The sequence below is a fragment of the Anomalospiza imberbis genome, chromosome 4 (genome assembly GCF_031753505.1).
Source record: "Anomalospiza imberbis isolate Cuckoo-Finch-1a 21T00152 chromosome 4, ASM3175350v1, whole genome shotgun sequence".
NCBI classification, from domain to species: domain Eukaryota; kingdom Metazoa; phylum Chordata; class Aves; order Passeriformes; family Viduidae; genus Anomalospiza; species Anomalospiza imberbis.
The window spans coordinates 31656166-31678478 of record NC_089684.1 but is presented as its reverse complement, the minus strand read 5'-3'; the positions used below and the strand labels follow the sequence as shown (position 1 = coordinate 31678478).

General features: G+C 38.8%; 1 protein-coding gene across 1 annotated transcript in view; it reads right to left on the bottom strand.

Annotated features, from left to right (window-relative positions):
• Window positions 1–22313, bottom strand: part of ARHGAP10 (Rho GTPase activating protein 10) — a 137692-nt gene that overhangs the window by 98997 nt on the left and 16382 nt on the right. The window lies entirely within an intron of this gene.

Genomic DNA, 22313 nt, shown 5'->3' with positions numbered 1-22313 from the left:
ACAATCAGCTTGAGAATGGGCTGAATCAAAACACTCAGCTTCTCACAGGATCAGAAACCCACATTAATGCATTTCTCATTACTGAACCTGCTCAGGGATTGGAAACTACTGACTCAAGGACTGGCTACGTTGTTGGAAGCAATAACCTTTTCACACATGAAAGCTATATTTGCAGAGTTCCTCATTAAAATCATAAAGACACATTAAGTTTTTGCAACATATTTCCATAAATAATTTCTGAAATGTTTAAGAACGATTACAGAAAATTCTGGAAACCATCAGTGAGTGGGAGGGACTTGGGGATTTGGGTCACAGAATAACAACCTGATGGGTCAAGAGAAGCTGCAGATACCTGACTATTGAATCAACATCTGGAAGAAAACAAGAAGAGATTTTCTGGATTTTAAGAACTTGGCACCTTCAACAAAAGTAAGAAGTCACTGGAGCAAAATCAAAACTGAGTATCAAGTAGCAATGGAGGAAAACTTTCTTAGAAGGTCAGAGCAAGAATACTGATTTCTTTTTTGTTAAGGCACGGGAAAAATTACAAGGATAGTGGCTGGAAACAAACAAACAAAAAAAAAAAGATAACAGCTTTGTGGTGGATTTTCTTGCCACCTGAAAAACCAGCCATCTCACAGCCAGAGTGAGATACCTGAGACCACCTGCAGTCAAACCTTCCACTGTGGGAAAAACAACATCAAACTGCTGTGATAAATTTCAAATGTCCTATAGTACATACACAGAAGTTCACCTAACTATAAGCATTTATAAAAACAAACTAGATGCTGATATCATTGTAAGTACTATAGTGTCTGACTATTGTGCTACAATTTAAATGCCAGCTTTGTTGCTTGAATTAGAAATTTCATAAATGTAGCTTGGCTTTCGCCACGATGTGTCAGAAGACCTTTACTAGAGCAAAATATTTGTCTGGCACTGACAGATACATCCCAGCATTGTTCCACACCAGCATGAGAGCCTGCAGGACCAGTATGTGTTATATAGCAGACTGTAAACCCGAATGGATTCCAGCTACAAACACTAGAATAAGACAGCACTTGAGTACAATTAGCTATCAAACAGCATGAGCAGTTACGCTGGTTATGTGAATAATCCTGTGGCCTACTGAAGAGTAACTATTTTATTCCCTTTAATCTCCACATTTTACAAAGTAACACCAAACTGAAAGATAAAGGAAGCAGCAATAGGGTTGTTGCTTGTTACAAGCTGCGGTTATCACTGAAAGGGAGGAACAGGGCATTAAAGATCAAAGAGTGCTTTAAATATCAACCAAACACTAACACTGCTGAATACAATGAAATCCCGGCAAACCCATAAGGCAGAGTCATTCCAAAGATTCACCTTCTAAAACACTAAAAGGAACTAAGCATCTGCTAAATGCTTTGACCAAAAGGCTGAAGACAGATTTCCAAGGAGAGAAGGGAGGGGACCCAAGGACACCAGAGCTTTTAATTTTTTTTTTTCCTTTGGCATTGTTCATATCAGTACAGCTTTTATTTTTTTCTTTGGCATTGTTCATATCAGTACACTGTACTTCCTTCATGTTTGGATGCAACTATTTAAAAATACAACAAAAGAGACAGGAGCAGCTGTCTGCTTCCTCACTTTGCTCTGAAACACCTTGGTAACAAGTGCTCCTGTGAGATTGTCCAGTGCCAGATGCACTGCCAGTAGCCCACACAAAAACCTCGATATTTTTTCAACTTGGATTTGAAAGAAAATACTTTTGTGCCTTATCTGAGTCGAGCTGAGCCAACATGACACCATTAGTTGCCGGGTGGTGGCCAAGCCTCACTTAACAGCACCAGAATCCAATGATTCTCTTTAAGATCAGTACTAATCTCAGTGCTAGTCACAGAAACCAGAAGTCTTGCACAAAGCCTGACAATATTGCTTTCTAAAGCTATTCTGGATCTCTTTTGGAAGACAGAACAACATACACCCATTTGTATGTGTTAATATTTTTCTACAACAATATATACATATCTGCATCAAGATTTTAAGGAAGACTGGAATTACATCACCATTCCTCAATCCTAACTTCAAATTTCACTGACTCTTAACAGATTTCCAGCAGCTTTATTTAACATGGATTAAAAGTGCTCTGGCTTCATTGAACAACATCCTCCCTAAAAAGCTAGAAGGTTAACAAACACTTAGATTTAACTACCAAGATCATCTTCAGGCTACTTTAAGGACTAATATTAGACTTCTCAAGGTATTTTCATTGCAGTGGGCCAAGATCAGGCAAGCCACACACCATCGTGAAACAGGCAAGAACAAGCTGAGCCAGAGTTGGCCTCTCCCCTCTTCCCAGGCATCAATCTCCTACAAGAGCCAACAAAGCAGCTTCAGAGAAACAGAGCACTTAAAACAGTTTGTCCAAGAGCTGCAGTAAAGACTCGTATGACATTTTATACAAAAAATGCACCATCTCAACACTTTAAAAGCAACTCTGTGTTCCTTTTCTGTGTCCCCTTTTGCAAGGTGAATAATGAACCTAATATAATCCATGACACTGAGAACATGATTTAGTCACTACCTTAGCAAGGTGGATAAACAAGATTAATTTAGTAACTTAGCAGATGCAGGCCTTGTGGCAAAATTCCTAAGAGCAGTAACACATTCCAACTCCCTAAAACCAAATATACTTTTTACTCCTCATTTTTATCTGATAAATATATTGAAAGAGCCATCAAAACAAGAAAATTCTAAAACACAAAGTTACTCATTCCCATCCAAAGCCTGAATGGAAATCAAATTCAAAGTCTAAGAGGTTTCTGGAGTCTCATTTTAATCATGTCACATTACCCATAGCAGCTCACAGGTCTCTGAAAGCTTAGCACTTTTGGCTATGAGAATTATTATAAAGCAACATATTACTAATTTGTCAAGTGGCTCAACTTCCCACTGGCTCCCCTGCATAATACAGTGCTTTTGGTCCATCCCACACCTTTAAAGCAAATAAGGAAAACCTCAACCTCTCACCATTTCAGTTTAATCCAACTAGCATCCTGCTCATGCTGGCCCCAAAGGTTCCTCTCCAGCTGTCAACAGCTACACACCCTCCTCATTCACATGCTCAGGTCCGAGGCAACTCCACATTAAGTGTACCAAAGTTACAAATTGTTTTACTATTTTGGAAAATCTGTCAGAAATTTTTCCAGGCACAGAAGTGAAAGTTTAAATTTTCAAAATACTACAAAAAAGAGGGATGGCAGCAGCAATGTTTTAGGAAAAGTCTTGCAAATTTTAACATGGAAAGGGTTTTCGCAAGTAGAAAAAAAAAACCACATGCAACCAAACACCTTGCATCAAACAGAATAAAGGAAATTGCAGGGTAAAATGAAAAACAAGCATTTCTAAGGTAATTTATATGTAAAAACATGAGATCAGTAAGAAGTTGAGCAATCTTAATCACTGCTGGATTTTTTCTTCTTGACATAGATAAGAACCAATGCCATTCTTCTACTACACTAAAGTCCAGATTTTGTCATGACTCTCCCAACTAATAACAACCCAGAAGCCAAAAACAAAAACATATTTTTAGTGTTCAATCTAATAAAAAGAGAACTACTAATATCAGGGCAATGAATACCATTCTTCTAAACAGTGCCTCTTTTAGGAACCTACTGCTCCCAAATGTTTCTTCCACAGTGCTGGATGTTCCCTATTACTAGTTTTACTGCATGCTGGGGTCATTAATTGTGGTGTAATTTTGAGACAAGCAAAACCAAGCTATTTAGTCTGAACAAGTCACATTGTGGAGCACAAAAGACACAATCTAACCTCCCCACTTCTTAAAAGAGAGAACCCAATTATTGCAAGAATTTTATGATTTTCCTTCTTTCAAATGTGTAATCCCATGGTCTAAACTCCACTATTTCCCATACCAATCAGAACAGGCAAGTTAAGAAATCTTTCAGATGTCAGCAGAGTAGACTAATTTTTTTCATAAATATGCAAAATTGTTTGGATGCCACAACCTCCAACCATTTTTTCTCCTATAGAAAGTACGCAGAACAATAAGAAAAAATATTTATCAAATTATTTATCAATTTTTTTTCTACCTTCTCTAGTTCTACAACTTTTATCAGTGAAAACAGACGACTCATTTCTCCTCTTTTCATACTTGCAACTACAAGGGTACAAACTCCATAATCCTCCACATCAAGAAACATGTAATTAACATGCTCATTACCACATATGAAATAAAGTAGCATCTTACTATGGGAAAAGTGCCAAGTCCTGCTGGTATTGTCCCTCAGCTGCACCACACCTTAGGCTCTGGTTATTTGACTTTTTAGTTGGATCTTTGAAATTTGCCAGCAGCCCTACTCCACCCTGCCAAGGGCATTTTCCTCTTTGCATCACAGGCATTAGGCAAAAAAGCACATTCAGTGTCTCAGCAATTATTAAGGTTTTTCTAAAGCATCTCCAACAAGCTCTTGTGAAAAAAGCGCGTTCCCACCCCTCTGCCAGCTCAGATGGTGACTACGTCTTTCAGTTCTGCTTTTCAGGAACAGCATAAGTTACATTATGAAAGCTAAAGAGAAGCTCCATTCCTGGTCCTACAATCCTGCAGATAAATTCACTGCTTCAGAGGTGAAGAAATATTCCTGCAACCACCCTGACATAAGACTTGTATCCCAAAGTTTCTGCTGAAGGGTCTTGCAATTCTGAGGGAAGTTCCCGTGAAGCACCACAAAGATAATCTGTCTTCAAAGGAATCAGAACCATCTTCCCAATCCCTACAAACTCTGTGCCTCTAACAATGAAACAGAATGAAAGAAATAATAAATTAGAGAACAAAGAATAAGCAAAAACAAATTTGCAATGCAGAAAACTATAAGGGCATTCCACCAGGATTTTATTATTATTAATGTGAAGATGCATGAATTCAGAAGGTGAGATTACACCACTAGCAACGAATTTTGAAATGGAAATTTAAAACTGATAGCACTTATAAGACCACTCTGATCACTAAGTAGATCATAGATTTCCAGCTGTTTTATTCTTCAATTAAAATTATTGTCAAACACCACAGATTTGAGGGCCTTCATGCATTACTGCTGTTCAGTAGCAAGTAAATCAGAAGAACATACTGCTTAAGGATGAAAAATCGTGCTAGTTAACTAGAAACATTTTCAACTGGGAAACTCTGTGAAAGAAATAAAGTACTTAGAGGAAAAAAATGTGTTTATTCTACAGATACTTATCCAACATCAGCATTCTGAATGTTTAAATTCTGGATCATTGCTTTCATTCCCAGACTGAGCTCCCAGACAACTACAGTGTTTATATAAAGAATAACATATTGTGCTGAAATACTGTTTTGATTGCAAAAGAAAAATAGCAATTGACTGTTGGTCAGAAGTTAAATTTTGTCATTATAGTCTGCAAGTTATAAAAGTGGTTTGTGGTCCGGGGACAACCCCACAAAATCAAATCTACACTGTGAAAATGGGCAATGAAGCATTAACCCCACACAACTCATCTTAAGTGAAATAATCACTGAATTCAAAGCACTTTTCTAAATCCAAATAACTGACAGGACACGTCTACTTTCTTCAATCAGCAAAATTTGCTCATGGCAGTCAGGTCAAGTTGTGACATCAAACCAGCAGAGGTCCTGACCCACCACCAAGGCACGGAGATTTCCCCTTCCAAGAAACAGGACTGACTTCATTACTTGAAGTGTCTTGTAAAAAGCACACATGACCAAAATTTCATCTGTCTGGGAACGCTGGAGGGGAAGCCCAGCTCACCCTGGGATGGGAAGGTCACAACAAACACACCAGCTTGCAGGTTTTTCATATGCCACATCTGCTGCCACTGGGCAGACATCATCTCAGGGAGTTCACATCCAAGAAATATTTCCAGCAAGATCTCTTTTTGCAGAAATGTCAATATTAAACATTAAATACCTTTGCAGAAAAAAATATCATTCACCATGTTTTCTACCTCTAAAATGGTAGATGTCTCAAAACTTTGTCACTTGTATGGAATTACTACCTAAATATTTGTATATGTAGAGAAAAACCAAGAAGGAGATCAAACTTGCATGATACTGTGATTTCTTAACAAGAAAACACGTCCAAACATGCATCCAGTACAAATGCACACCTATAATTAGGGTGTTATATGAAATGGCTACCAAATACTTCATCATCAGGAAGCCAGCCCATAGAAGGCTCAGAAAAAATAAAGTTATATTTTCACCAATTCCGCTGCTCATGAGTCATGAACATTAAGCAAAATTCTTCCAGTATGCAAAGAATTGAGACAGCACAGCTTTCTTTTCCCAAGAGCAACAGGATTCAAGTGGGAGAGGAGAGAGGAAAACACAATGAGAAATCAGATGAATGAGCAGCTGAGATCTGTAATTCAACACATAATGACCAAGTGCCCAATCCTTGGGCTGTTTATTTCCTTATTTATTAAAAGATGAATCTTCAGCATCAAGAAGGACAGACCCTCAAAGAATAACCTTGCTGCAGCTTGACACAGAAGTGAAATTAATCCAAGTTTTGACAGAGAAAACAGCTATCAGCAACTGTACAGGCAGAGGACAGCCTGTACTTCTGTCATATATAGTTTCCAGAAAAAGCAGCAGACAGCATAGCAATGGGTGACTTAAATAGATTTTTTTTTTAATTTGGGTAAATTAAGAAAAAAAAAAATTATTCCACACCTTTCCAAAACTGTCAAATAGGTACTTAAGTGCAAAGTGACACAACAGTTGTGTATCAAAAAAAAACTTTTCTGACACCTCTAACATGAGCTGTTTCTGACTAAAACATATTAAAACTGAAGCTTCTGATTAGGTCAGACCAAAGCCTTACATGAACACAACAGAATATTTCAACATCTTTATTGTGAATACAAGTTTCCTTTAAATAAACAAAAATTGCAGGAAGCACCAAATGCACGAAACTTTACTTTAAAGGATGAGCTTTATATTCCCCTTTCCCTGCTCTCACTGTTGCTCTTTTAAAAAAGTTATTGCTAGAGAAAGCCCAGATGTTCCAGCCTCATTTCACCTGCCAGCTTCTCCAATTATTGCAATTTATTTGTCTGGGCAAAGAATAAAATTATTGCTTCTGCCACCAATAACTGCCAAGAGAGCTTAGCAGGAAATATTGATTTAAATAATCAATAGTGTAGTGTGGTACATGCCAAAGGAGAAACTTCACTCATCTTCGGTCCGGATGCTTGTGCAAGAGTTGGACTCTGTGTACAAAGAAATCCTGTAATCCTTCTGACAGTTTCAGATTAGAAATTTTACAAGAGTCCAATGAATCAAATGTAGGCTGATAATGTGTATTTCAAAAGTGACACACAGTAAAAATCACTGACTCTGACTGGGAAAAAACTTCTGACCTTAAAGCTTCTGGCACACAAGCATGTGAAAGCCTCACTGCTTTGGGTTTCCAGTACATTTCTCAAAAATGAGTTTCCAACCCTAGATATCAGTGAGACTTGGTTCCTGAATCAAAGACTACAAAATTATCAAAAAACAAATTAACTGAGCAAAAACAATTAAGGATAGGCAAGAGCAGCCACCATATCCTCATGAGAAACACAAGGCATGAAAAAGAAACATCTTGCAATCCTACACAATAGGAAACAAAAAATGTTTTAGTCTTCTAATGCAATTCCATATTTCATTCTGTTTTCAAACAAAAAGAACACTTACAGTATATAACACAGTGAGAATCTTTTTTATATTATTTATATCCTTCATGATTTATATCATTCACAGTTATATCTTTCACATCATTTATATCATTCACTCAAGAATTAGCTTTAATATACTATTACAGTTTTGGGGAAAAGTCGAGCTGGTTTTGTTTCTAAATAAGTATAAGATGTAAAATTTCTGAGTGAAAGCATAAGCCTAAGTAACTTTTTGATTTTGCCCTCACTTAACTGTTCCAGCTGCATTACTAGGTATTGTGCATTTTGCCATAACATGTTCTCATGACAGAGCAGATAAAGCAGTTTCTTGCCCAAGACAAGAAATACCATGAAAGAATTTACATCCTCCCTTAGAAACTCCTGTTTGTATCTCCTGCAGTGGAAGTGACTACTCTCCCCACTCTGATGGCATGAGGAAGACTTCCTATAACAGAGTAGGAATACAGAAGTTCCGGACTTGGTTCAGTCATGTTTGAGTTTCATTGGTGGAAGATGAGGGAAAAGGAGCAAGCCAGCATTTCCAAAAAGAAAGATGTTTTCTCAAGTGTTTCCATTGCCATTTCTGGAGATGAGGCATTATTAAGCTTGGAGTAACTTGTTTATAAAACAGAAAGAATTGGTTTTTCCTTTGTCTCTCTTCCCTGCGTCCTGTAAACAACAGTTCATATTCAAATACTGTCCCTGCTTATCATCAGCCTAAGGATACACAACCCTGTCCTCATAGCCCAGACACACTGAACACACTTGAAGCTTTAACTGCACATCAGAACAAGAGAGAAGCAGACAAAACTGGAGCAGAGACTAAAGCAACCCATGACTGCCAACAAATATCAACTTGATCTAGACATGTGGCTCTGTGGTGATCATAAAAAAAAGATGCAGGACACACTTTTTTATGGAGCAAAAAAGAAGATCCTGGTTTAATCCCTGGTTTATTCTTTATATAGAGTTTTTAAAGAACATCCCCTGTCTGTCCCAAATTGGTCAGGAACAAGTTGTTACCCCATATTGATTGGTCACTCAATCCCTCGATGTATGCATGCAGAACGAGTTGTTTGTGACATACTGTTTTCATTTTTCTACCTAATGGTGTAAAACCAGTTTATACAGGTGACTAGTGTTTCTCACAGTCCTACAGTTCTTTCTCAGGGAAAGCAGGTTGTTTTCCACAGTCCTAAAGTTCTTCTCAAGGAAAACAAGTTGTTTTTCACTGATGCAGGACTGTTGTCACTAAGAGCTGTCAGCCTTCTCATGGCTTCTGTCAGCTCGAGATTCAGTTTGTAAGGCCTCTGGCCTGCTATTTCACCACCATAGATGCGGGTTCCCTTCTCTAGAACATGACACAATGAAGAAAAAAAAAAAACCAAAATATTTTGCCAGGCTAACAGCTGAAATGAGAAGCTGCTTGGACTGTGACAATCTATGTTACAGAGTCATAGAATCATTTTGGTTGGAAAAGACCCTTGAAGATTGAGTCCAACCAAAACCTAACATTTCCAAATCCACCCCTCAACGCGTTCCTGAGTGCCAAATCTACACAACTTTTAAATACCTCCAGGGATGGTGACTCCACCACTTCCCTGGGCAGCCTGTTCCAATGCTTGACAACCCTTTCAGTGAAGATTTTTTTTCCTAATATTCAATCTAGCCTTCCCCTGGTTCAACCTGAGGCAGTTTCCTCTTGCCCTGTTGTTTGTTCTTTGGAAGAAGAGACCAATCCCTACCTGGCTACAGCCTCCTTTCAGGGAGTTATAACAAGGGATAAGCTCTCCTCTGAGCCTCCTTTTCTCCAGGCTAAAAAATCCCAGCTACTCCTCACAGGACTTGTGCTCCAGACCTTTCTATTTGTTGCCCTTCTGTGGACAAGCTCCAGGTCCACAATGTCCTCCTTGTCAGGAAGGGGCCCAAACTGAACACAGGATTTGAGGTGCAGCCTCACCAGTGCCCAGAACAGGGGGACAATCCCTGCCTGGGTCCTGCTAGCCACACTATTGCTGATCCAGGCCAGGCTGCCATTGGCTTTCTCGGCCACCTGGGCACACTGTTAAATGTACTATACTCACAGAAGAGCCCCATATTCTGAATCTGAGGAATGATAAATGTATCAAATTATATATACAAACACAGGATGATAAATTACACAACAATCTGAAGGAAAAGCTTCAGCTTTCAGCAGTGAGAGCACTGCATCTGTACAATCCAGGGAAGGGACGTGTACACCTGCCTACTCTGAACTGTCCTGCTGGAACAAACCCTGCTGCGTTCTGCACTCCAGCTGGACTGGCTTTACAGCTCAGCTTCAGCAGCACTCACTGGTACAAACTCTCCTGTCTGCTCACAGAACTTGAAATGCACATGCCTTTTATATCTGATTATTTATTCACAGATCAAGCTTGGAAGCAAGCAGAAAACAATTGAGATTATGGAAGAAATCAAAGTATTTAACTAATAACAAACACCAAACAAAACAAAAATTTGAACAAGGTATCACATGTGAATTATCATGACAACTGCAGGGTATAATTGCTTGACTAGGTCTAGATTTTACCAAGCTGATAGGGAAGATTAAGTAGTTGTCCTCTGTTTGTCCCACCCTCTGCCACAACACACATTACCATAAAAAAAAGCTTGAAAATATTAGCACTTAAAATTATCATTCAACTTATCCAAATACCATGGCTTATACATTTAGAGTACAAATCAACAAGAAAGCAATTTGCTTGGCTGACATTTCAGTGAAAAGGGCACTTTTGTAAACTGTCTTTATAATAATAACCAGATTTAAACAGGTTTCTGTGGATTGCACTAAAGAGGTGGTGCTTAAATACTCTCTGATCTCTGGTTTAGAGCAAAAGAAGGGACTCGGTCTCAAGTGACCAAGCCTGTATCTTTTGAAATAGAAGATGACAAGACTGCTACATGGAAACTCCTGATCTCTGAGGAAATAAAAAATCATAGGCTGTTAAGGAAAAATATGCAATTAAGTTTAGTTTTTAAAAATCTTTCTTCTGGAAATTACATGTCTTTAGAAAAACAAACACTCTGTTTATTTGAAATGAAGTAGGAATTACTCTGGACCCTTTCTTCTTTTTTTAAAGCACTTTAACAGGTGACAGGAATGGTCACAGAAGAAAAGGGTATTTATTCATCTATTCCTACAAACATACAAAAGTACTTTAGGAAGGCTGGGCAATATTGCACAGAGTTACTTATAAAAATTTAAAACAACCTGATCTTGATGATTGGTAAGGGGGGAAGGGAGGATTTAATTTGTTTTTTTTTTAGTCCTCTCCCTTCTCTTTGACCTTTCCCTTTAAAAAACCAAAGACATGTCTTCCCTAATGCAATACCCCTTGCATTCTTACAAGTTTTACATTACATTTATTCCAGTTGCAAAACAGAAACCTTCAATAAATAATTATCAAAACATACAAATTAACTATGAGATAAGAGTCACTCAAGCAGTGAAGAACACCCTGAAAGTAACCTAAGTATTAAAATGGAACCCCACGTTTCAACAGATATGTGAGTGGCAGAGTTGTTAGACAATGTAACATACATATTTCCCAAAATTACACCTTTCCATCTGGCTCCTTCAGCAGTCTGTTTCTTCTCACACTCAAGGGAAAAAGAAAACTTACAGCTCAGGCTAATATGAAAGAGATACAGGCTTTCCATAAATTCAAAGTCATAAGCTGAAAGCAAGCGAGGGAAAGACAGACTGACCGCCAATGCAGTGGTTACTCAGCTAAGGCAAGTCACAGGACAGCACGGGTTTTACCTACAATTTAGTATTTACTCCCACTTAAGCACCTAAAATAGTATTAAAAGAGAAGTACTGTCAAAAGCATCTTGTTCTAGAGAACTGAAATAATTGTATTCTCCTCCTTTCCTCCCTCAGAAAGATTAAAATCCAAGAGAAAGTATTACAAGAACTACTTGAACAAATTCTGTCCATAGCTAGGGAAACAGCAACAGTAACACCAGACATAAAAGTGTCCTCTCAAGTTTGGCCTCTGGTCTCACCACAACCATGCTCAGTCTTGCTCAGCTATAGGGATTTAATCCCCTCCTGCCTTTCCAAGTGCCACTATAATCTAAACACCTTGATTTTAAATACACACAGGAGAGACACACACGCTGATGTACAGCAGCAGAGTTATTCTCATTGGACTCTCAGCCATGCTTTCTACATCAAAAACAAAGCCCAAAATGAACAGCAAACAAACAAACAACAAAAAACCCACTAGGAGAGCAAACATTTCACAGCTGGGCTCCTTAATGGGAGATAACGATCTATTGGCATACTTGAAAAGTCTGTTCTTTTCCCTGAAGAACCATGATGACTGAGCCCAGTATCCTTGGATCCAGCTATAACTCATGGGGGGGCTCTTTAACTGGCAAATCCAGTTCCTGAAATTCTGCTACTACTTCTCACAGGTACTTTTATATGGATAACTAGAAGAATCCATGGAGAAGATCTTTTTAGCTTTGGGAACAGTTTACTTTGTGTATCTAGAGCACTACCTTTTATGAGAAAACTTCCCAGCACCTGTAATAACAGCTATACATTGTTGTTCCAGGGCAGTGACAGATGCTCTGACATGTCAAATTCAATCCTGCAACAACAGCATGTTCAAGAGCCACTCAACACATAAGTATTTAAAAAGCAAACGTAATTAGAGGAGTATTGTGAAGCAGTTATCACATGGTAAGATTCTGAAAGGCTATCAGTAGTTTTCTGATTAAAGAGAAGAGCCTGTCACAAGACAAATCAAGTATACTTTCATTTGCTCAAACTTTATTTTGGATAATTCACAGCTCATCTGCTACAGAGACCAGAAGGAAGGAGTCAGGAATTCCAATCTTGTATCTCATTTGTGCTGCACTGCTGGTTTGTAATTGTAGGACTATGCTATCAATGAAATATCCACAAAACAAATCCCAAACCATAAATGTCAATAAAACCTCTCTACACCAAAGGAACTGGCCTCATTCAATCTACCACATATGAAAATAAGGCAGCAAAACGCTGGAAACCCTGAAGTGTTCAGTGAATGCATTTGTCAATGACAGCTGGAAAAAACATTTGCTGATTTCTGTAGGACACAGGAGATTCTGAATGAGTCTAGTGATGTAAATCAGAACAGTTTCTAACAATTCTGGTCCATGGCAGACTGCACAGACAAAAGTGGTCTGTCCACACGTGGTCCTCAGAACTACAGTGAACAACCTAGTGTACTGTACTGGCACCAACAACTCTCCTACCTATTCATCAAATAAACAAAACATTTTTAGGTTGGATAAGTCGAATAAGTATTGAAGACAAAGTATCAGTTCAAATCTTCATGCTTTTTCTTCTGCTTCTCATAAGCAAAAGGTCTTTAGGATTGTTGCAAAACTCTGCAAGATGTGTGAAAGATCCCTCGGCCAACTAAGGCATATGCCTTAAAATTCTTCCTTATTCCCATTCTCTAGTCCCAGATAACACCAATAGATAATTCCTACACTGAAAGTGCCTAAATGCATTTCTTTCTTCATTTACTAACATTTCTTCCCATGTCCCAGTTTATAATAAAATTATTGCTGAAGCAGGTGAAAAGAAAATCCATTTTAACACATTAGCTGTGGTATTTTAAACTTAATTGGTTTCTTAAGCATTAGGCTCAACATTGATGAGTCAAAATCAGGCTGTAATTTTCTACTTTGCCCACTTAAACCAGCGCTTTGCCGTGCTTTACAGGAAGATGCAACATACACACTGCAAACTCAGTGAAAAGCAGCTGCTCAAGGTCCAGGCTGTTTCATTGCTGTTCTGAGTATGTGCAGCACAAAACATTATCAAGAGCCACAGACCACAACAATCAATTAGCACCTTCCAGACCCTGGGGAGGGAGGAAGAAGCAGATGAAGCAGCTCAGTGGTGGTCAGCAGCTCAGGCCAGATCACAGGTACAGCCACAATATCTTCCTACTATCACCATGATTTAGGACTACCTGCATGTTAAAAACATTACAGTATAATGGCAGTATTCTTTCTTACTGTCCTGAACAGATGAAGGCCACACTGGCACAAAATCTCAGACAGGATCAGTCAGAAGCTACGTAACAAAGAACATTAAGCCTTTAAAGATGATTAGCTTCAACAAGTAAGGCTGCTGTACTTTTGAATTGGCACTTTCAGTCAGAAGTCACCCTACTGCCAAAGCTTCAGAGCTGTATACCCACCCTATGTTTGTGACTCTCCAACTGCAGTCCCCTGGACCTCTCGTGAACTGCAAAACTGGTTAAACGGGGTTCAGTTGCAACTCCTCTACCTTTCTACCCAAAAGACCAAAGTCCATGAGAAACTTTGAGGGGTGACACTAGCCAAAACAAACGTGGGGAGGTTTTGAGTGGTTGCTTATGGTACAAACACCACAGAGGAAAAAAAAAAAATTAAAAACCACACACACAAAAAAAACCCAACAAAACAATCCAGCATGTGCAGACCTGTAAGTGCCACTTTATCTTATGACAGAGGTATTTTGCAATGCCAATTCAAGAGCAGGAATGCCCAACTAAGAGAAATGCAACACACTCACTGACTTTTATTTACCTTTCTTCTTATTTTTGTTGACTGAGAGAGAGATGAGAAAATCCATATGACTGCTGGAGAACAGATATCAAGGATCTTTGCTGGTCAGTAGTAAAACTTCCCATACTAGCATTACAACTGCAACTCTCCATAAGTAATAGATCTATTGAGGAAAAAAAAACTGTAAATCATTGTATTTGTTGATTTTTTTACCAAATTCTTTATACCAATGTCAGCATACTTGCAACTACAGCAGAAATGTTAGTTGGATGCATAGCTAAGACACAGATATTTTGTTTACAGTTTGCTTACATGGCCAGAAGCATCTTCTAGTTATCAACAAAGAGAGTCAGGACAAAAGCCTTTCACTAAACAGAAAACTGGTCCTGTCTTTTTGGACTACCTGAAGGAATTCCAAATTTAATACCAGGGGAATAGGGAAGAATAAAGAAAAGTGAAGGCAGGACACAAGCACAAATTGAGAGCGTAGTGGTCTGACTCCACATGGCTAATTTTAATGATACATAAAAATGTACTACTGGATACACGGTGTAGTCTATTCATAATATAAACATGCTCAAATCAGACCTTTAGGGCCAAGTTGAAATAGTCAATTAGTAAACTCATTTTTTCCAATTCTGAAATCTTTGTTTCATCATGTACTCTAGAGTATTGCAAGAAGTCACATTTTAGTCACTATCACATATTTCATAGAGTCATAGAATGATTTGAGTTGGATGGGACCATAAAGATCATCTACTTCAAAACTCCTTCCACAGGCAGGAACACCTTCCACTAGACCAGGTTGCTCAGAGCTCCATACAGCCTGGCACTGAACATTTACAGGGATGGGGCATCTAAAACTTCTCTGGGCAACCTGTTCCAGTACCTCACCATCCTCACAATAAAGAATTCTTTTCTAAAATACAATCTAAACCTACTGTCTCTCCATTTGAAGCCATTCCCCCTTGTCCTGCCACCACATGCTCTTGTAAATACTCTCTCTCCATCTTTCTTATAGGCTCCCTTCAGGTACTGGAAGGCTGCAATTAGGTCACCCTGAAGCCTTCACTCTTCCAGACTGAATAATCCCAGTTCTCTCAGCTTTTCCTCATAGGAGAGATGCTCCATTCCTTTGATGATCTTGACATCCCCCTCCTCTGGACTTGTTCCAACAGATCCATGGGCTTCCTGTGCTGGGAGACCAGAGCTGGATGCAGCACTGCAGATGGGATCTCACCAGAGCAGAGAGGCAGAATCCCCTCCCTCCCCTGCTGCCCACCATGCTTTGGATGCCCAGGATACTCCAATAATAAGCACACAGCCCAACAAAGTACCTGTGACCCAAATAAATGAAACTTTATTTTTCCCTCTTATTTTCATGCCACCTAGCCATGATACAAACACGAGAACCACTTATACAAGGCATCCAGAAATTTACTGCACAGTGTTGCACTGAACAGCATCTTGAACTACATGTGCACCACTAAACATCAAAGACCACGTAGCTCCTCCCCACCTTCCTCCACCACTTCATTCAGCTGAAAGCAGCCCAGCAGCTCTGTAGAACAGAACACAGAAGTCCAGGCAGATTCCTTCCTTCCACATTATGAAGTAACAGGAAATACATTTCCCTTCCCACAGACAGTTTCCACTTCAGAAACAAACACTGATGACCCATAGTTTCATTAACTGCTGTCATGTTGATCCTGGAGCATTTATCACATCCAAAAGCCAGAACAAAGTTCAAACCAGGATGATAACCCCTACACACATGACTGCTGGGTGTTTGAGCTGGAAAAAGGCCAACGCACAACCAACACTCTGCCCCGGTTCACCAAGTATTTCCAGAAGCAGGTCAGGGAATACATAATAGTGCATTTAGTGCAAAGGGAAAAAAAAAAAAAAAAAACCAAAAAAAACCAAACAGTTGTAAACACAGAATTCATTCATTTCCCAAGGAGCAGAAATGCATGCAGAAGAGCAGGTAACAACTAAAGCCAATCTTTTCTAAGGCATCTCAAAGTCTTTGTATCCATGACTTCCAACCCTGCAAGTAATGTTACATGATAATGGGGTAAATAGATTTTTAAAAGCCCAAAATAACAACTTTTTTTTTTTTTTTGAAACACCGAGACACTATTTTAGGATATAGTATCAGTAGGATTTATTTTCCAAGAAAGACTCTGTATTAGAACCAGTAAGCTGGTAATTTGATCATATTGCACGTTCAACAGACATCACTGAAATCCCTGATCAGTGGCAGCATTACCTTTACTTCTGCTACCCCACCATGTGCAAATGTAATTTCACAACTAAATGTGGGACCACGATGAAAACACTCATCACTGGGCTTGTGCAAATCCTGAAACCATGGGAAAAGGACCACCAAGGATACACAGTACACATGGAGGGAGCACATCACACATCACACTCATCCTTTTAAGAACCGAAAGGGCAAATTGATGATGGCCAGTATTGCAAGGAAAACTGGATTCAAACATGAAGCAAGTCTTACCTGCTGCTGGCTGAAGCCAAATCATGAACCCAGAGCAAGACACAGACAAAGTGTGACTCTGATGATATCATTTATAGCAGCTCAGCAGCTGGCAAATGCCACACACATCCATGTTCTCTGCACACACCAGCCTGGCCACAGCACTGGAAACACACCTTCTTCCCAAATCAAACTGGCACTTGCAAGTTTGCAAACTCCCAGCTGCAAACTATCTGCCTAGCTTCATATATCTGCCACTGTTCCAACATCCCAAGCTCAAAACAGCTGTAGTTAGGCAGGAATTCTGAAGGAGCAGGGGCAATGATTTCACACTAGTGAAATGTCCTGCGAAATCAAACAAACAAGCAAACAAATAAATAAATGTAGTGTATGTCTGCCAGTACTCAAGTGCTTGGCATAAATTCTGTTCAAAAGTAGAAATAAACACATTGAATTAGGAAAACTGGCTTCATGCACAAAACAATAGAACTGAGCTCAAGAGACTTTGTTTCATGTTCCAGCCCATGAATAGACTTTGATAAAGTCACTGACTCATGCTGTGCCCCAGCTATTACACAGGAAGGTACCCTGGCCTCTTATCAGCAGGATAAAATCTATTAGTGAACAATATACTTAGCTCTTCAGGTCACCACATCTTTCTGTCACCACTTTTGTTGCAGGTGCACTGGTAATGAAGAAGGGTACAGCTGTATCACCAGAATACCTATGAATCTTAAATGTTTGGGTTTTAAAACAGTGAGCAGAACTTACATTGATTATATGTTAAAGGGAGCATTAGTTATTCTTCAGGAAAAAACAGATACATAAATCCACAATTAAAACCTTTGAAAATACATCTGTATAATGAAAAACAGTACTTTTGGAACTGAGGATTCTCTTTTCAGGCAAATCAATCTACATGCACTGGCATAATTCCAACACAACCTGAACATGGAAATATAACAAATATTTAATCAAATCTTCCAATATAAGAATAGACAGACACCATAAATCTTAACCTTGATGACTCTATACAGCATGTGTAAAGAAGCAATAGCTTCAACTACATACAAAAAATTAGTATCCCCATCACTAGTCTTCATTCTTTTTAAAAGCTGAATTACCCAAACATAACCTCAGAGTAAGCCAAGTGTCCTCATGTAGAATTTGCCTTTCTTAGCTGTATTTCACAATAATTTAAGTTCTCTTTAATAGTACAACTGAAGAAAAAGGGATGAGGCTGCAACTTTACACTTGTACATAATGTTAGACAAATGCTGTAATTTATAGTGAAGGTCCACTGCAAGCTAATTGTCAACTAGTTGGGGATTCATTATCCAGATCACCAGATTCACATCTGACCTAGATCACAAGCAACTAGATGGTGCTTAATCCTCTAGCTGCCAAATTCTTCATCATGCTATGAAGACATGCCCATCAAGTCACATTCACACCATCCAAGTATGTGAGACAAATCAGTAAATATTTATTAAAAACTTTAACAAGTTAGCAATTAAGGGGTTATTTTAGGAGCTTAAGTCTCATGTAAGCTAGAAACAGTTTCATTTGCTTATAGCCACACCTCAGCTTCCTCCAGCATTTTCTAAGTGTTAGTCCCTAACTATAGACAAAAGTTGCCACAGTTTCCCTCTTGCAGTACTGACATGATCGAAGTAATTGAGGGAAGGGAAATCTCACCAGGCATCAGGCAATATATTTCCCCATCCATTCTGCACACACACAGATTAGCTAAGTATGAACTGGGAAAACCAGAAGGCATTATAGCGCTTCTCAGGATATCTAGGCATCTTCAGGAAGAAAAAAAGAGGGTTGAAGTCAGTATAAATAATACTTTAAATTTTTTATAGCACTAATTGGATCATATCTTCACTTTAGTAAAGTAGGAAACTCCCTTTCCCTGATTAGTTTGCTTTATCTTTGGTTAAAAAAAAGTCTTAGACCACCACAGACATCAGAGAGAAACAAAAGGACAACAAAAGGACAACAAAAAGAAAAAGAGAGCTAGAAATACACTGGAGGGGGGGAGGGAAATAACATCACATTACCAGCTCCTGTGACACAGCTTAAATAATATGCTGTGATACAGCCAAACAGATCAAATAAGATACAAACATTTGTTCCAGTTTCTCTTCTATTTATTTGAAAAAGCAGTGGGTCTAAAGACTCCATAAACCAGAATTATCACTTCAGGGAAGCTCAACTCTAACCTCCCATGGACTGGACCAAAGGAACTTCTGGCTGCTGCACAGCACTGCACCAAAGCAATCCAGCAGCCAGATTTGTATAATAAAAAACAGAGTGTGACAAAGCCAGGCTATCAGCTGGAAATTGCTTTAGACAGCTGCAAACTTAGCTTTTCTTTGGCTTCCTTCATACTTTCAAAGGGGTTTCAGCCACAGACACAAGTTCTCCCTGTGTCCAAGGCCTGACAGAGTTAGAGAAAATTGGAAACACAAAAAACACCCCCAAAACCTACAGATAACATAAGCCACAAGCTCACCACGTTGTTTTTATGTTTTGAATATTTGAAGTTTCATTCGATTCCAGGAATTTCATAATCCACTCTGTGGCTCCAAAGAAAACATCAATAAGCAAAGTTGTTTTGCTCAACTGGTGCAACTCCTGCTACCTGCAGGAATGTGCATTTCAGAAAAAAGCCACTAACTGTTCCAATTTATTCTTTCCTTGAATTGTGAACTTTCTTTTGGAGCTAGAATAAAAAAATAAAAAGGTGCAGCCAACCAAATTAAGAAGCAGAGGAAAGAACAGGCCACATTTGGTTGAAAGCAACCACAACTATTTCTGACTATAACCATTTAGCCTGTTTGCCACAGTAATCCAGAAAGATTTTTCCTCTGATACTAGGAAATTAAAATTTAAAAAATCTTAAAGCTAGAAAGCAACAAAACACATTCAGCCAAAGCTCTTTTAAAGGAAAAAGAGAAGAATTTTTACTTCATGCTGTACCATGCACTTACCTTCCCTGTTTCTCTTAGGAATTTGCCTATCATATGAATAATTTCTTAATTACTTTAAAGCAGCTCTCTTTCATTTATCAGCAAGCCAAATATATTTTCATTTCTTAATATAAATGAGCAAATTTTGATCTGAAGAACACAGAAAGGCATTAAGGGAACAGAAACCAATTGTTTCTGTTTTTCCTTAAACTCAAGAACAAGCATTTGCACATTGTGTATTTATTCTGCAGAAATGATGCCCATAGAAATCCCAGGTTACTTAAAGGATTCCTCCAACAGTTAGAAGATCTTGGTCATGTTATCTGCAATTTCAGCAATCAAACACAGGGACACTTCTGCACAACTATGTTTTAGTTGCTTTCTTTTTTTAAATTGCATCCCTCTCCAGTCATTAAAGAAAGCAACAGCAGCACCTAATACATTGCATGACAGCCTCACTTAATCCAACATTATAATCCATTAATAAAAAAGGGAGACAGGAGACATGAGGTCAGTATTAAACTAAAGAGATAGATGGTTAAATATTGCTGTTCCTCAGCACTAGGAAGGATTGACAACATAAGCTCATCCTGTGACTCTCGGATACTCAGAATTAAAATGTTTGAAGTATTTCACAACATCTGCACATCTCCCAGTCTCCTCCTATCAAACAAGGGTTGTTCTTATGCTTTAAATACATTAATAACCATTTAGCACAGCAAAACGATAGCCTTTTATTTCAGCACAGAATGGATGAAGCATCTACACATTTTTTTCTAGATGTTCTTTCTGCAATGCTCTCTTCCCAAAAACAACACTGGCAACCCAATACAAACACTTTCACTACTGACAAGCCATGATTTGGCCACATGACTGTCCTGCCTGTATTTCAGGTATTAGCTATGTCAAATCTAATGATCAGAGACAGTTTGACAAGGTCTTTCACATTATTCAGGAAAGGTTCACTTGCCAGAACAATAGTAGAGGCCGTGGTATATAACAAATCTCACTCAGCTCAACTAAGGCTTGCAGTACTTCTGACAGTTTTGCCCAATAAGTCACTTCACATAAATAATCTCAGTTTAGCAAGCTTCTGTGAGTACTGTGAGGAATTTTGTGACCCACAATGTGTAAGAAATATTACCCTCAATGTTTACAGTCAGATGAATGAGGATTTCTTCCTACAGGATGACTGCAACAGAAATTATACTGGTATTAATTGTACCAATTATGAAAGCTTCTGTGTTAGTATGACAGAGTGCTTCAGGCTATTCTGCCCTCAACTTCAAATCCTGCAAATCAAATAACAACCCTGTCTAGCAAGGGACAGCATATCAAAGAAGGTGTAAGGACTGAATTACAAGTTTCTCTAGTTAGTGGGTGTTTCTTCCCTTCATTTCCTGTCATGGGTGAATGGTACACAGATACCAGGATGCATCACACAAGCACACATGCAAGTATCTGGAGTTCATGGGAACACAACATAAGCATAACTTATATTACCACAATTTTCCTGCAGAAATACCCATCCAAAGCAATTAAATGTATAGGCAGTGTTTCAAGCAGAAATGTCTAACTTAAGAAGATAAGGAAAATTACCCAAGGGGAAGCATGTTGGCACATCTGATTAAGCAAGTGTCCAGTATAGTGGAAAGCAAGAAGGGAAAGTACAATATCCACTTTCCTTAGAGACCCTACAATAAAAGTTCTGCAATAACTTATACTTCAACTCCTTTGTTTCTATGTACAGAAATTATACAACTAATTGTTTAAGTAGAAATGACAGCTACATCTTCCAGAGGTAAAAGCAGAGCAGGCAGGGAAAGCAAATGCTCTGCAAGGGCACAGGAGAGCTAACAGGAAGGAGTTGTAGTGCCTGAGACTTTGCACCAAAAGCTCCAGCACAGGACAAAGTCTCTCATGGACAGCTTCTGGCCCTTACAGAAGTTGTATTAACCAGGGAGGTTGCACTGGCAGCAAGAGATAATATCAAACCCCAGCCCCAGCTCTGCAAAGCATCATTAGCTCTTCCTCTGGAAGCTCCAGCAGGGCCTTTCTATTTTCTGCCATCACAGATTCGCACTGGGTGTGTGCAAGACCCTGAGCACAAGCTTGTGCCCAGGTGGACATGGGCCCTCAGTACTATCAAGCATTTGTTTATTTTTCATCTTCTTTAGAGGCATATTTAAAGTTGGAAGTGCAACTTGTACTAACATATGTTACTGACCACAAGAATGCTCACCAAAGTACTGTGTAATTGTGGGGTGATGCAATAGAAAAGAGATGCCCTTGGGATGTCAAGAGACAGAGTCTGATGAGAAGGAAACCTTTAAAGAAAAATAGAAATAAGATCAGATTCACTCCTTTCAGAAGACCTCTCTGTTCCTGTGGCCAAAATCCACACCAAAACATTATGGCTTTTCTCCAGCCCAGCCCACTCTTTCAAAATTAGTGATTTGGTCTCAAATTTATTTATAGTGTAGAGTTAGCAGTAACAGACACTTAATATAACCAAACATGAGTATCACAAGCTGATC